Below are 13764 nucleotides of genomic sequence, written 5' to 3' on the forward strand. Positions count from 1 at the left end.
TAAACTGTTTTTATCTCTTGCATTGGATTTTGCTTTAATTAATTAAACATTATTTATTGTACATTATCGGTTGTATAAAAAAAAACTATATTTGTTAACAGTTTCATGTAAAAAGTTGTGCCTAATTTATCGTATTAATTAATATGATTTATTGTATAAAACTCAAACTTAAAATTATCGATTACCCATATTTTTTGCTAACTAAATATTAAATAGCAAATATCAAGCCCAGAATTTTAAAGAAAGTCTTTAAAATGTATACATGAGAAATTAAAATACCATAGTTACATCTTTTAAGAAAGGAAAATTTTGATTGTCAATGCATGCAACAAGGAATGTCCACGAGTCTAACTTTGAAAAGCATGAAGCTGGCAACTTTCCAATTGGTTTTGGTTTGACCCATATCCATTTGAAATGACAACGAGCTAACAGCTCTACTCGTCACGAATTGTGATTTTCTCGCAAATGGCGATGATTTTTATTATAAAATATCCTTTAAAGAACCTTCTCTCTCTCTCTCTCTCTCTCTCTCTCTCTCTCTAAAATTCTTTACGATCACAATGTCATAAGTACATCTAACTGGAAATAATGGAATATTTTATGATTGAAACATTATTACAAGATCTCCTTGAATAAATTTATTTTATGCATTTTTATTAATATTAATGAGAGTAATATAAAATTGTGATATATGAGAGGAAAAATTATCCTTTAGGAAAGGAAGATATGAAAAGAAAGTAGTTATTTCATATTCGTAAAAACGAAAGAATTAATACTTTAAGAATATTATTCATAAGAGAATAAGAAAGATAATAACGACATGCTTTGTATAATACCTACAATTTCTTTAAACACTGCAATTGTTGAAACAATTGTAAAATATTATGCGTATATATAGAATTTAATAATTTATTATAAACCCAGTATATGCAGTAACAATATTATAATTATCATAATTATTTTACTGTTATTTTATCACATTAATATTGAATGGATCACGTGGAAATTCACATTACATAAAATACAAAATCAAATTAAATTAATAAAATGCCTGGAGCTACACGCAATCGAGTACCTTATTTTATTTTATATGATTTTGAATACATATATGAAATATGTATTCTTGATTAATCAATATCTTCGATTGTGTTTATACAGTAAAAAAAAACGCTAACGTATAGAATTAAATAAATATCTGATACATGGTAACGGGAAAGTGATGGTTTCAATTTTACTATAACATATGTATACAATATATTTGAATGTATTATAATATATATAGTACATCTATTATTATATTTATTATTGCACTTATTATTACATACTTATTATACAAAATATATAGATTATTGGACGAGAATTTCAGTTTCTTTTAGTGGAATCTTTTGCTAGAAAAAAGTGTCAAAAGTCTCTCAAAAGTTTCAAAGTCTTAAAAGTGGTCCAAAGATATACGCTTGGTAAAAACGATGTGTAATATCTGAAGATATACTGCACATATGTATAATTCAACATGGAGATTATTGCAGCTGTAAATTTCTTCGCGTTAGAAAAGGCATGGATTCGTGGAAACTGCCGTCCCATTTTCGCTAGAGCATCCTTCCATCGTAGTTTTCCAAACATAGCACTTTCCCGCGCTTATTGCATTCATCGTCAGAATTGCATTCCGGATGCACGAGAATGCGTCCTGCAGGACTCGTGGACTATCGGATAACATGAGAAGCCGCGACTCTCTGCCATTGGCTTTAATGTGCGCACCGCTATAAATTTGCACAAGCACGGTCCCACGGCACAATCCCACAACGATGTTAAAATTACTCAAAAGAGAAAAGTTAAAAAGCTCAAAAGCAGAAACATTTTGCAATATAATGCGCATCTCGTGTGATGTCGCTTAATATTTTTTTATTAATTTGTATATGAATGAGAATACGTTTCGATATGGCAGAACATTGCAAAATACGTGGCGAATGTCTGGAGATAGATGCGCTGTGTCTATCGAAAAAATATTTATATCTTATTTACATTTTATTACATTTATGTGCAAGCAGTTAATGAAAAAGCAGTTAATGAATTTTCCAGTTTGCGACCACTTCAAAATATAATTTTCAGGTGGTCGCAAACTGGAAAATTCAAATTGGTATGTATGAGATTTACGTTTTACGTCAATTTTTAATAATTTAAAAGGTTTTAAATATCATGTTATTCATGGGAAGCTATTGATGCAAAATATTATTGACGTATGCCAATACTCGCAGTGATCACAGGCTGTCTTCTTTAACGATGAAGTTTCATTTGCAACGTACACACAACTTGAGTGTTCCATTTCGGCAGGTATTTTTGATGAGAGCTATTATAATGTTATAATCGACGATAAACACGGTTCGCTGCTCCGCGATTGAGTTTCGCGGGACTTGCGTTCCAACGAAATTGCAATCGGATTTATAATGAAATTGCGCGAAGCGATATTGATTCAACGGAGTATCTACGAAAATTTCAACGCCAAAAGACGCTGGTGGATACGTCGAAGCGCACTGCCCTCACAGAAGAATGTAATTCCACGTTATCGAAGTACGTGGTGGAATGAACAATTGGAAAGGGAGGCAGCAATTCCCGAAGATCTGTCGTTACGTTGCCTGGTTTCTTGGTTGCCTTGGTTCTTCTTTCGGATTTTTGCTCCCACTTCTCGCAGAGATAATTGGAAATGGATCTGCCAGAAACAATGCTGATTTTCAGTTGAAGATAAAAAGGCAGATTACAATTAAATCGAATTTGACTCACAATTTAATAATCTCTTAATATTAGCTACACTGGTACAAAGCTCGATAAACAGTGCCTTGCTACATTATTCCGAGCAGACAGGCGTTTGTATGATTACGGCACTGGTAATTTCCTCGTCGAGGAATAATCTATCTGTCTGCACGTATTGGATTTGTAGCTGTCAACTGGGCACGATTTAATTAGCGCGTAGCGCTTTGATGGTACCTTGTTTCGCTGTGATAAACTTGCAATTCTCTTATTTACTTTTGCTCATTTTGCTGTATCCTTTTTGAAATTTTCTCTTATTATTATAATATATCATTTATGTAATAAGGCAACGAAATTTACTACTATGTATACGATATTACCAGAAATATTTCTTTTTTTATACTAGTTATCAGCATAAAGAAGACACGATTTTTATTCCGCAGCTATGCATACTAATAGATGCTCATCTCTGCCAACGATAACGTCGTTACCGTTTCATGGACCATTATTCCGTGAACCGTAACATCTTAGTTGCTTGTGGTTGCTTGACTTTCGCGGCTGCAACCAGATATAATCCGGTAACATTGCGTAAGCATCTAGAAAACACTTTACCTGTTGCGATAACTTTGCAAACTTGCAATAAAATAACGAGGACACCATTTTGTTAAAACTTTCGATACATTTCAAATCGGCACATGTATCATATAAAATTGTTAAATGCACTTAAAAGAGAACACACCGTTTTAAGTTCGTAATTTTAATACTTTTGTTGTTGATCAGTAATGATACACTACATTTATGTCCAAATATTAGATTGAAATGTATCTCTTCCATACAGAATAATATTTTACATCATAAAATATATCTTTTTGATATATCCTATAGATTCAGAGTTCAATCTAATGATACTTATTCATCTTTCCATGTTTCGTGTTTAAATTATATTTGATTGCAATATTTCCATAATAAGTATATAATGACAGATAAGTCCACATCGATTAACTGTGAAACAGCCAGCGAGTTAAATTCGACTAATGGCCATTATCGTCTGCTCTGTATATTATCTCTATCTCGTTATAGCTCATAAACAATTTATAAATACATGCCATAAATTATCTCTTTTATCATCAGAATGAATTTTACGTTTAAACCCGCTTGAGAAACAACTGTATGCAATTGTTTATTTATTTAGGAATTCACTTTATTGCTACATAAAATAACATATAATTAGTTCAGTCTTCCTCGAGAGAACATTGTTTTAGATAGAAAACATTATCGTAATAAAAATCGTGTTTTCTGAGCAAGAGCAAAAAAATAACTATGGAGTTGGTATGGCATAACGACTTCCGTAAACTGAGACTGTAACCGGTTACAGCAGTTGGGGACCTTTACATTCCATATTTACTGCACTCCCTGGACACTTTGGCAAATGTAGTAATTTCTTGGAACGTTAAGCGCAGACCGACGTCGTTATTCATCATCTAAAGTGGTTACTCGGCCAATTACATTTACTGTGAACGCGATTGCGCAATCTCTCGTTTACGGGTGGTTCATCCTGCTATACGTCATCTAATAACTGAACTTCAATAAAGATATAAAAATTCATATCCATAACATTCATGTCAATGTACAGACACATTTTCATCAATAGTGATAAATAAAAAAACACGTTACAATATTTATAATAATACATATCATGCATACTGTTCACATATACATATAGTAGAAATTCACCTAAAAAAGTTTCAGCATTCTAATTGATTTGATTATGAGGAGGAATGAAAGATATTCGAGGAAAATGACAGTGACAACATTAATTGATGATGAGATGGATCAAATTATATTAATTGATTGCAATTACACGTTCAACGTGATGTACGGCCTCAAAAATCGCTGAAGACAGTAGCTCCCTTATCTTTGTCGCGAACGGAGACGTTTGGCAAGCATGAAGTATGACAGGCGGTTAACGGGATGACCGTATTTCCTGCTCAAGAGGAGATCGATCGGGGCGAGAATCGAAATTGCGATGGCCTAGAGAATAATCGAGGACGAAGACTCTAATGGCTGAAGCCACGTAATGGCGGTGAACCGGCCAATATTGAGTTATGCTAGACCAGGATTGGGACCGAATACTAGATCGAGCGACATTACGCATTTAGGTATTACGGACGAACGCCACAAGTTGACAGTGCCTGATCCTTCTGTCAAATTCTATAAACCGCGAGTCGATATATAATATGATTTATGAATTCCCTCACTACACGTTCGAGAAATCCTCCTAAATACGAACACGGACGCGATACAATGCGCGTTTAATTCACAAGTGGTTACTTGCAGGAACCTTGCGTACCTGCACCAACAAGAAATTTTACACTTAAAATAATCGTTTTACTTGCGAACAGTTGTTTAATTTGACGCAGTCGATATTAAAGTAAAATGGAGTTAATTTAATCTTTCCAATATAATTAGAGCAGTATTTCGAGCATACATCCATGCACAGTCTATAAAATTAATATCTGGCTCACGGATCTGGAAAATCCAAAACAACCACGTGCTGATGTCGCAGGTGCTATTATTCATCAACGTCTATTCATTTCTCTCGTAAGAGTTACACACACAGGATTTACTACACAAATATACGTATTACATAGTAATTAAGTCCTATTTGTTATCACATGCATAAACAAGTAAAGGTACTAAATTAAAGCAATCTAACAATCGTTATAAATATACGTTTTTCGTTAAATCCATTGAATCACAAAGACTGATTAGTATTTAGGATAATACTTAGAATGTCTATTTTAAAATTTCAAGAAACTCAATTCTACAAAATTGTTTCGTCTAAGAAGACCGTCAGCTGATTCAATTTACATTACACTCTACGCCATAGTCGAATACCATATAATTTGCCGAGAACCTAATTAACGTTTACATGAGCTTGTGTATCTCTCTGTTATATAATTTATACATAGCGAAGCGTAAATTAGGACCCTTGCAAATTACAATCCGTAAGTTAAATTATAGCGATGCTCATTTCCCACATCTCTAATGTAGATGTAGCGTTGCACGGCATTTAGACAATGTACCTGCTTTGAGTGCTTCATTTACTTAATGATATAACGCGTGCTATTCCTTGTTTTAGAACTCAAAATTGTTTGTTATGTACTCCATAATCATTTTTGGTTACTGTAGACAGATATTAATGGAGAAGAATACATCTTACATCATGGTTTTATATTTTATAACACACTTATACACACACAAACAAGTAATACGAGCTTCTAGTTATCATTCTAAAAATGAATGATATTACAGAATGTTATAATTGTATAATATATTAAAAGAACAAATATATGAATCCCCATCTCATATCCCAAGCTTCTTGGTTAAACCTGTAATCTATTTTTGTAACTTTATCCGGTCGAAACAATATGAAGGGTCCATGAAAAGGGGATCGATTCGAGAACAAAGTAATATCTCAGTGACCTTCTGCCCGTTAATAGGGCCATAGATTATAAATAAAGTGTCTCTGTCAAACTAGATACATATTGTGGTAGGAAGATGAAGTAATTGGTTTTAATGATTTTTATTAAAATTATAAGAAAATATATTGTCGTAGTATTAAATTTCTCAAGCTTAAAATAGATTTTATCTCAGTTCTCTTTTAAAGCTTTTCTTTGTGCAGGCAAAAACTTTTGTTATGTAGAAAGTATATTCATTCAATGGATCGATCACTGGATGAAGATTCGCAATTTAAGCGAGACAGCAAACATTATGCAAAGTTCACATCGAGATTTTCCTGAACAGAATTAAGAAAGAAAGATGTGATTTGCTTTTCCCATTTTTCCTTTCTCATTACTCGCACAGAGTAAGGGTCTTCCTCTGTCAACCCTACACGTTCTCGTGTAAACAGGGTAAACCATGGGATGCTTAAATTTTCACATAGCGCCGCCCTTTTGTAGTCCCCGCCAGTTGATCTGCAAGAAAATTTATGTGCCGAAGGAATACGCCGTACTTCTCTTTCATTCTTTCCTTCATGTATTCGTGATGCTTTCACCTGCCTTTCATAAACCACACCGTTATATCATCACATTTTATCATCTTTTTTCCCCCTTAAATCGCGCTGAACACAAAACATTTTTACGATATTCATAATATATGTATCATACTTCGGACATGTTCTGACTGTAATCTTGCTAACACATGGATAGTCTAAAGAAACTCTAATTTGAGACTAAAAGGTTTCCTATACTTGGCATGCATCTTTGTATTTTTCCATGATACTAGTTTAACTGTGCAAGATGTATAGCTGTAAATCAGACAAAGAACCACAAAACTTATGAGTTTGCCACGTTTATTGCCATTTAAATTCTGCATTAACAATTTACAATAATAAACAAATCAAGAGAGTTTATAATTAATAAATAATGTAAAAATACATACTTAGAATAAGAAGTTTTTATATTTTATGGATTTGTGCATATTTCACCTCAAGAATTTTGTTAGTGTAAGTGACAAATGGAAACGCAGTTTGTATTGACGGACAGCGGAACAGTGTAGAAGCTTCACTGTGCTTCTACTACGTACTGCTTCGCAGAGCTTTGCGCATTCCCAATTCCCCCAAGCGAAACTGTTCAATCTATTAAACTAGATACGGTTGTCAAAGATTACCTGATTGCAACGTGCGTGATACAAGTCGTTCAATTGAATTGATTTAGACGCCAATCACAGTATCTGATCCAAATTTTAGCTAAAAGATCAATACATTTTTCGAATCGCACATGCGCATTTTGTGTGCAAATATATGATAATCTTATAACTATATATTGACGAATTAATAACTTTCTTACTCAAACCAATAAATGATACAAACAAGAAGTTAAAGCTTAATTGTAATTTTCATACTTTTATTTTGCCAGCTATATGTATTTTCACTTATTACCTATTTATACAATTACTTTAATGCATCGTGAAGAAAATTTCATACAAATGTGAGTTACATAAAACATTTAGAATATGTTGAAGACGTATGAACTCGCCGTAAGAAGCTCATTAATTTGAAAACTAATTACTCGTGAGTGCAAGCTAATGCAAAAATGAGGATAATAGCCGCTGAAGCCCGTGAAAACCTTCGAAGGGTTCTTCTTACGTAAAGTCGATCGCGGCGGCATTCGTCGAAGAAGATGATTCTGCATGGACGTAGTAGACCGGATCTACTATGCATCCTACCCAATTTCGCTTCGCGTTTCGAAGTGGACTAATTTATGCGCGGTAAACCACGCGGCGTTAGTGAAACGCTACCGCATACGACTGCCGTCTACGACGTAACTTACATGGACGTGACGTATCAGCGATGTAAATCGTACCGCAGGTCTAAGGATACACGTGCGGTATCTACGTTGTTCTTTGAGACAGGCCTGCTGAAAATTATAGGCCCGTCTCTTCCTGTTCTATCCACTGCCAGGACCAACCCCGCAGAAGCCGCCATGATCGCGGAAGATTTGTTAGAGGTGGCGGGTCGCCTTCCTGACGTGGCCCCTGCGCGAGAATGGAAAGGGTAAGGTGAGGTGGGAAGGGGACAGGGGTAAGTTCGGGCTTCTGCTCGGGGTCGACTTCGTTCGCGGCACGTATATAAGGTCTGGGAATTTAAAGCCTGATTTATCGTGACGACCAGAGCGCACCACGTCGAAATGCGAGCGGACAGGCCACACGTGCGATGCGACAAGAGCACAGAGATGTGATCTATAGGTACTAAGTCTATTTCGGATTATCCGACACGAGGACGCACGTCTGTGTAATGCGTTGACGTCACGAGAATGTCGGGATAATGCCTGATAACGTTGACACGAGAGCACGTCATCCGCAGGCACGCAAGCTAATCTCTTCACAAGGATCCAGGAAGATGTAGGAAGAGAAGCGTTCTAAGATATCCTTTTTACACACATGCTCTTATCTTATATTTTCATAGTCAATGTTATTTTGACAAGTATTTGTATAAGTGAATATCAAAATAATTATTTATTTTTCAAGAGCGAATTATTTTTAGAATTATATTAAAATATGTAGTAACATTTTATTGAATTAACGCAAGAATTTTTAATATTATACATATATCAAATATAAATATATCAATTATAAAAAATGAGTAGAAAAAAATTTAATTTTAAATTGTTATTAATATCTTGAATTATTTTTTCACACAGTAATTTGGCATCTTTCCTCTTTAACAATGTTAAAAAGATTTAAGATCACATCTGTTTCACAAAGAATTTAATTTTGTCAGTTTTTTTATTTGTTAGTTTTTCCTTTCTTCTAACGGACATTGCCTCTTATCTTCTCGACGGTCACAAGATCATAGTGAGACCCACATCAGAAAGGATCGAAGAGACCAAGACGAAGATTGGAAGGAAAGAAAAGTGGCCAATCGAGATGGTTGAGAGGTAAAACTTGGGGGAAAACGGAGTAATGTGAAGGGATGTGGTCGCCTCAGGAAATAAAAGTAGATTTTGGATGGCACTTCGCTCTCTGCAACGGCGACAAGTATAAGAGCTTTTTTTAGATCAACAGATTCGAAGGAATGTTTAGTTATCGATAAAATGTTGACGTTACATATAGCATGTAAAGAAAACAGCTGTGTAACGCTCTCTTTCTCTCTCACTCTCTCTACTGGTTTATCAAAGTTTCGTATTTATATAATTACATAATTATATATATATAAAACTTTTTATAAATATTTTATAACAATTTTATAATTAAGCTTTGTATATGATTAATTAATTAATAACATAAAAGAATTTATTTTGCGCATACTATAAGTAATAGGTAGATAACAGATGACAATATTTATTTTATTGTTCTGATTATTGATTGTTTTGATTGCGTTAATTGCATTAAAATTAAAACATTGTGTTTTGTTTCTCTAAAAATTGCACATTTTTCTACATTTCTATCCTGCTTTATTTTATATTTCCTCAATTAATTCTAAAAATTCAAGCATTTATATGTAGACACATTTTTCAACCTGACAATGGCACGATTTTCTCGTATTTCATCCTGTCCTTAGAATTTCGTATGAGCGCAGGGCAATCGATTACATCGAAGACAGAAACAATATATGGTGATAAGACACGGGGGTGAAAAAGAAAAATTGTAATCGATAAGAAGTCTTGGTAAGCCGCGCGATTCTTTTTCTGAAGAACGAGCTATCTGTGCAGTTACGTGACATGAACATGATAATACTGGGCTATTCAGCAACGTCAAAAGCTTTCTAGGCATTATCTTACGTCACTTTGCTACAACAGCGTCTTAAACTAACTTGGTATAAACTGCAAAGGATATAGGACCTATAAAATTAGCAGGAAAGCACTTGTTCTTGTCTGCAATATCACGGAGGACCACACTAATTGCTTATCAAACATCTTGACGTATGTTAATCAAGATGATACATTAAAAAAGTCAAAGAAATAACGTAATTTCTACTAATGCAAATCGATTTTAATTTCATTTCATTTTATTCAACAAAAAAAAGCAAAACGTATCTTAACGAAATTCAGAGATTTCGCATTAATACTTTACTCTCTCATTCTTTTCTTTTTTTGTAACAATTTCTGCAAAATTATACATTTCTCACGCATTTCTGCACATTTGTGTAAATATATGTACACAAAATTTATATATATTTTATATGCAAATCTTTTTTTGGTGTTAGAAATATATTTATGTGCGTATCCACTATTGCAATATCTTTCTAACCGCAGAATCACGGTAGGATATATTTGTCTTCATATTTTATTGTTACTTAGGACACTCCTCTGTAATGCGGCTTGGGGATAACAAAGGAAAAACCCATAGACAGGACCGTATACCAGCAGATATAAATATCAATCCTGATTTTTTTTTATATACTCAGAGCTATAAGTCTATTCTCTGTGCTCTCAACGAGCTATCATATGAATTACATTTTTGGGGCGAGAGATGCATGACTTTGATACATTCCTTTTCTTCGCAGCCACTGTGTCTTCGGGGATTTGCAAACTCGCGAAACTGCTTGCGAACTTTATCCCAAACCGACGAGTTTATTCTCATTTTGCAATTTTCTCTTTCACTCGTGGTATCGCGAAGAGTTATGGCGATACCGAACGCAGTCACTACCGCCTACTTGGTAATAACGCAAAATTGATTACGGTTTTATCAACTTCGACTCGATTGCGCTGCCAAACTTTGATAACTTTTATTAATGATTTGCAAACGTTATTATCATACATAGCAAATAAAATAACAAAATTTTATTATTTAATACATATACTGTCCCTACATTAAAGAAAATGATATCATATCCAACTATCTTGATGAACTCATAATGTAATGGATTTTTATTATGAATACTTTATCTCTTTTTCCATAACGGTAATAAAATTTGATTAACACAGGAACTTTCATTTTTTATAAGTTTTTTTATTTTATGGAATATTTACTATGGAGATAGAAATAAATTATGTCGAATTTTTATTGTAACAGAAAATGTCAGAACTGTTTTTATATTCCATAAGTAGGATCTTATTATTGGTTTACTAATATTAAACCGAGTAAGATAATAAATGTACTTCTTTATCTATTTTTCTGATGACCTCTTCTTTTATGTTTACAAACGGAATGGTCGATTTTTTACGATTTCCATCTTATCTCAGCAAAATTATCTCTTGAAAATTATGATGTTTCTCTTCTTTATTTCCACAGATCCTTGATTGTCCCTTCGTTACCGAGAGAGAGAAAAAGAGAGAGAGAGAAAGTTCATATGTGCATGCGACGCACATCACGCGGAAGTTCTTCGGTTCAAAGCAATTTCAAAGAACTTTGCTCAAGCGAGACAAGTAGCTTTACGAGCAATCTACCAGCCATTTTATCGCCCTCACTTACATCGACTAACATATTTGTGAACTGGGAAGTAAGACCGTAAAGACTGCAAAGTAGACTGGCGTAAATTTTCGAAATTGGTGGTCTCGTTAATTGCTGGCACGCTGCAATTAGTTGTTATATTCTACTTGAGATAAAAAGGCAATTGTGGTAGGGTGAAACATGAGATTCTATATATTACGTATCTTTATCGAGTTAATCTGAACACGCCAAATTTACCAGGTGAATTTATAGGCAATCGTTATGGAAGCCACCTTAAATCCGGAAAAATGGACTCATTAACTCTTAATTCCTCTTTGACCTGACCTCAATTGATTCGACGTGGTACGTTAAAAAGCTAGTTATGATACTTAGTAAGTTCGGTAGAAGTTATAAAAGAAAGTAATAAACGTATCGTTAATATTTAAGTGCGAGGAGAAGGAATATTTTTGCATTATATCACATTATACTTTCAAAAAATAATTTCCATTACAAAATAGTTTTGAAACAAATTTCAATTCGAAGATGCTGACAGCGTCAAGCATGTACATATAATGTATGCATAATTACAGCTTCATAAAAGTGGCATAAGATTAAGATATATAAGACAGACAAGTAGTGGTACCGACTGGTCATACTTTTTAATAAAATCGTGTTCTTTAATCTTGATAATTAGTTTATATAATAAAATTTTATATTAACAAATTTTGAAATAAATAACATATAATGTACATGTTGTTACATATGTTTTACTTTTCATTTCGTATAAACGACGAACGATAATTACGTTTTGTCTTCGAGATCTGACTGGAACATCTATTTTAGCAGAATCACTGAATGTCCCGAAACTACATTTCCTCAATTCTCTTTCGACCTATCTTTCTTACATAGGCAACCTACATAGGCTACCACTCCATCGTAATTTCGTGCACAAACACGACTAATGCATGTTATCTCTTCTTTGCCTGTTTCAGATACTAACACAACCGAATTCACAACACACTAACCAACTATGACTTTCGAGAACAAGCATTATCTCGTCCAGGGCCTCACGCCAACGCCCTAAGTCCTGAATAAGAAAAGGATTTATTGCGCAAAAGAGTACGGTACGACAAGCCCGTGTATGACTCGTTGAATAAATCGTTGTGCCATCGAACAAACCGTGGGTCACCGCTATTCAAACCGCAGATATTTTATCGCGGAAATTGACTTTGAATCTTTCATTCCTTGAGAAAATAGGCGACGTATCTAAAGTGTTTAAACGCGTGAGCATTTCACGGAATTCTTCATTTATTCATCCGAAATCTCTCTTCACGGCATTTTTGTTTATGCACATTTATTCAACTTGAAACTTTAATTAAATGTAATATATAAATTGGATTTTGTGTACTATATAATCTTAATAACACAATCGCTTGGTTGGAGAGAAATCTCTAGGATAATTAAGTATAGTCCAATTAAGTATCCGTATTTGCCAAGTAATATCAGTTGTTAGCTCTGCGTGTAAGAATCTGAGATTTTCACGTCAAATGGGAGAGCTTTTTCTGCGAGAAAAAATTATGCGCTAAAATTGTGGAAACGGCAGAGAGGTGTGTTTCCGCCCTAAATCGCTATCCTTGTAAATTGTCGACCATTTGGCGTGAATTTCGAGGGTGCAGGTGTATCCGGCCGGAAAGTCTGCTTCTGGTGGCAGCAGATGGAACATGAAAAGCGCGGAAAAAGCAAGAAAATTCGCTGACATCGCGCGTCTGCATGCACAGTGCCCATTGAGAAATCGATGGTAGCAGGGGTCGCCAGCGAAATGGAAAAAAATCTGCACAATAGCTGCTATGGCATTGTACTCCAAAAGTCATGAGTTCAATCATTGCGCGCCAAAAGTATCGCGTTTGTCAGAATTTCAACCAGTTTATCTGTCTAAAACAGCTTCTATGATTCTTCTCGATGCGATGTACGATAGAAGAAGCACACGATATAATAAAAAAAAGCAAAAAGATACGAGCAAAAAGATGGCTACGCTTACAAATTATAACAATGTTCATTATAAAAAGCTGCAAAAAAATAAATAAAAACGTGCAAAAGAGCGATAACAAGACAAATTAAGATGAAAGAAAGATGACAGAAAGAGAGGTA

General features: G+C 34.2%; 1 long non-coding RNA gene across 1 annotated transcript in view; it reads left to right on the forward strand.

The window, feature by feature from the left end:
* LOC105281702 overlaps window positions 1-13730 on the forward strand; it is a 51835-nt gene extending 38105 nt beyond the window's left edge. Inside the window, exon 2 of the long non-coding RNA XR_894347.3 lies at window positions 12609-13730. This is a non-coding gene — a long non-coding RNA (uncharacterized LOC105281702). The remainder of the gene's footprint in view (window positions 1-12608) is intronic.
* Window positions 13731-13764: the final 34 nt, after the last annotated feature.

This window comes from Ooceraea biroi, chromosome 2 (genome assembly GCF_003672135.1).
Source record: "Ooceraea biroi isolate clonal line C1 chromosome 2, Obir_v5.4, whole genome shotgun sequence".
NCBI lineage: Eukaryota > Metazoa > Arthropoda > Insecta > Hymenoptera > Formicidae > Ooceraea > Ooceraea biroi.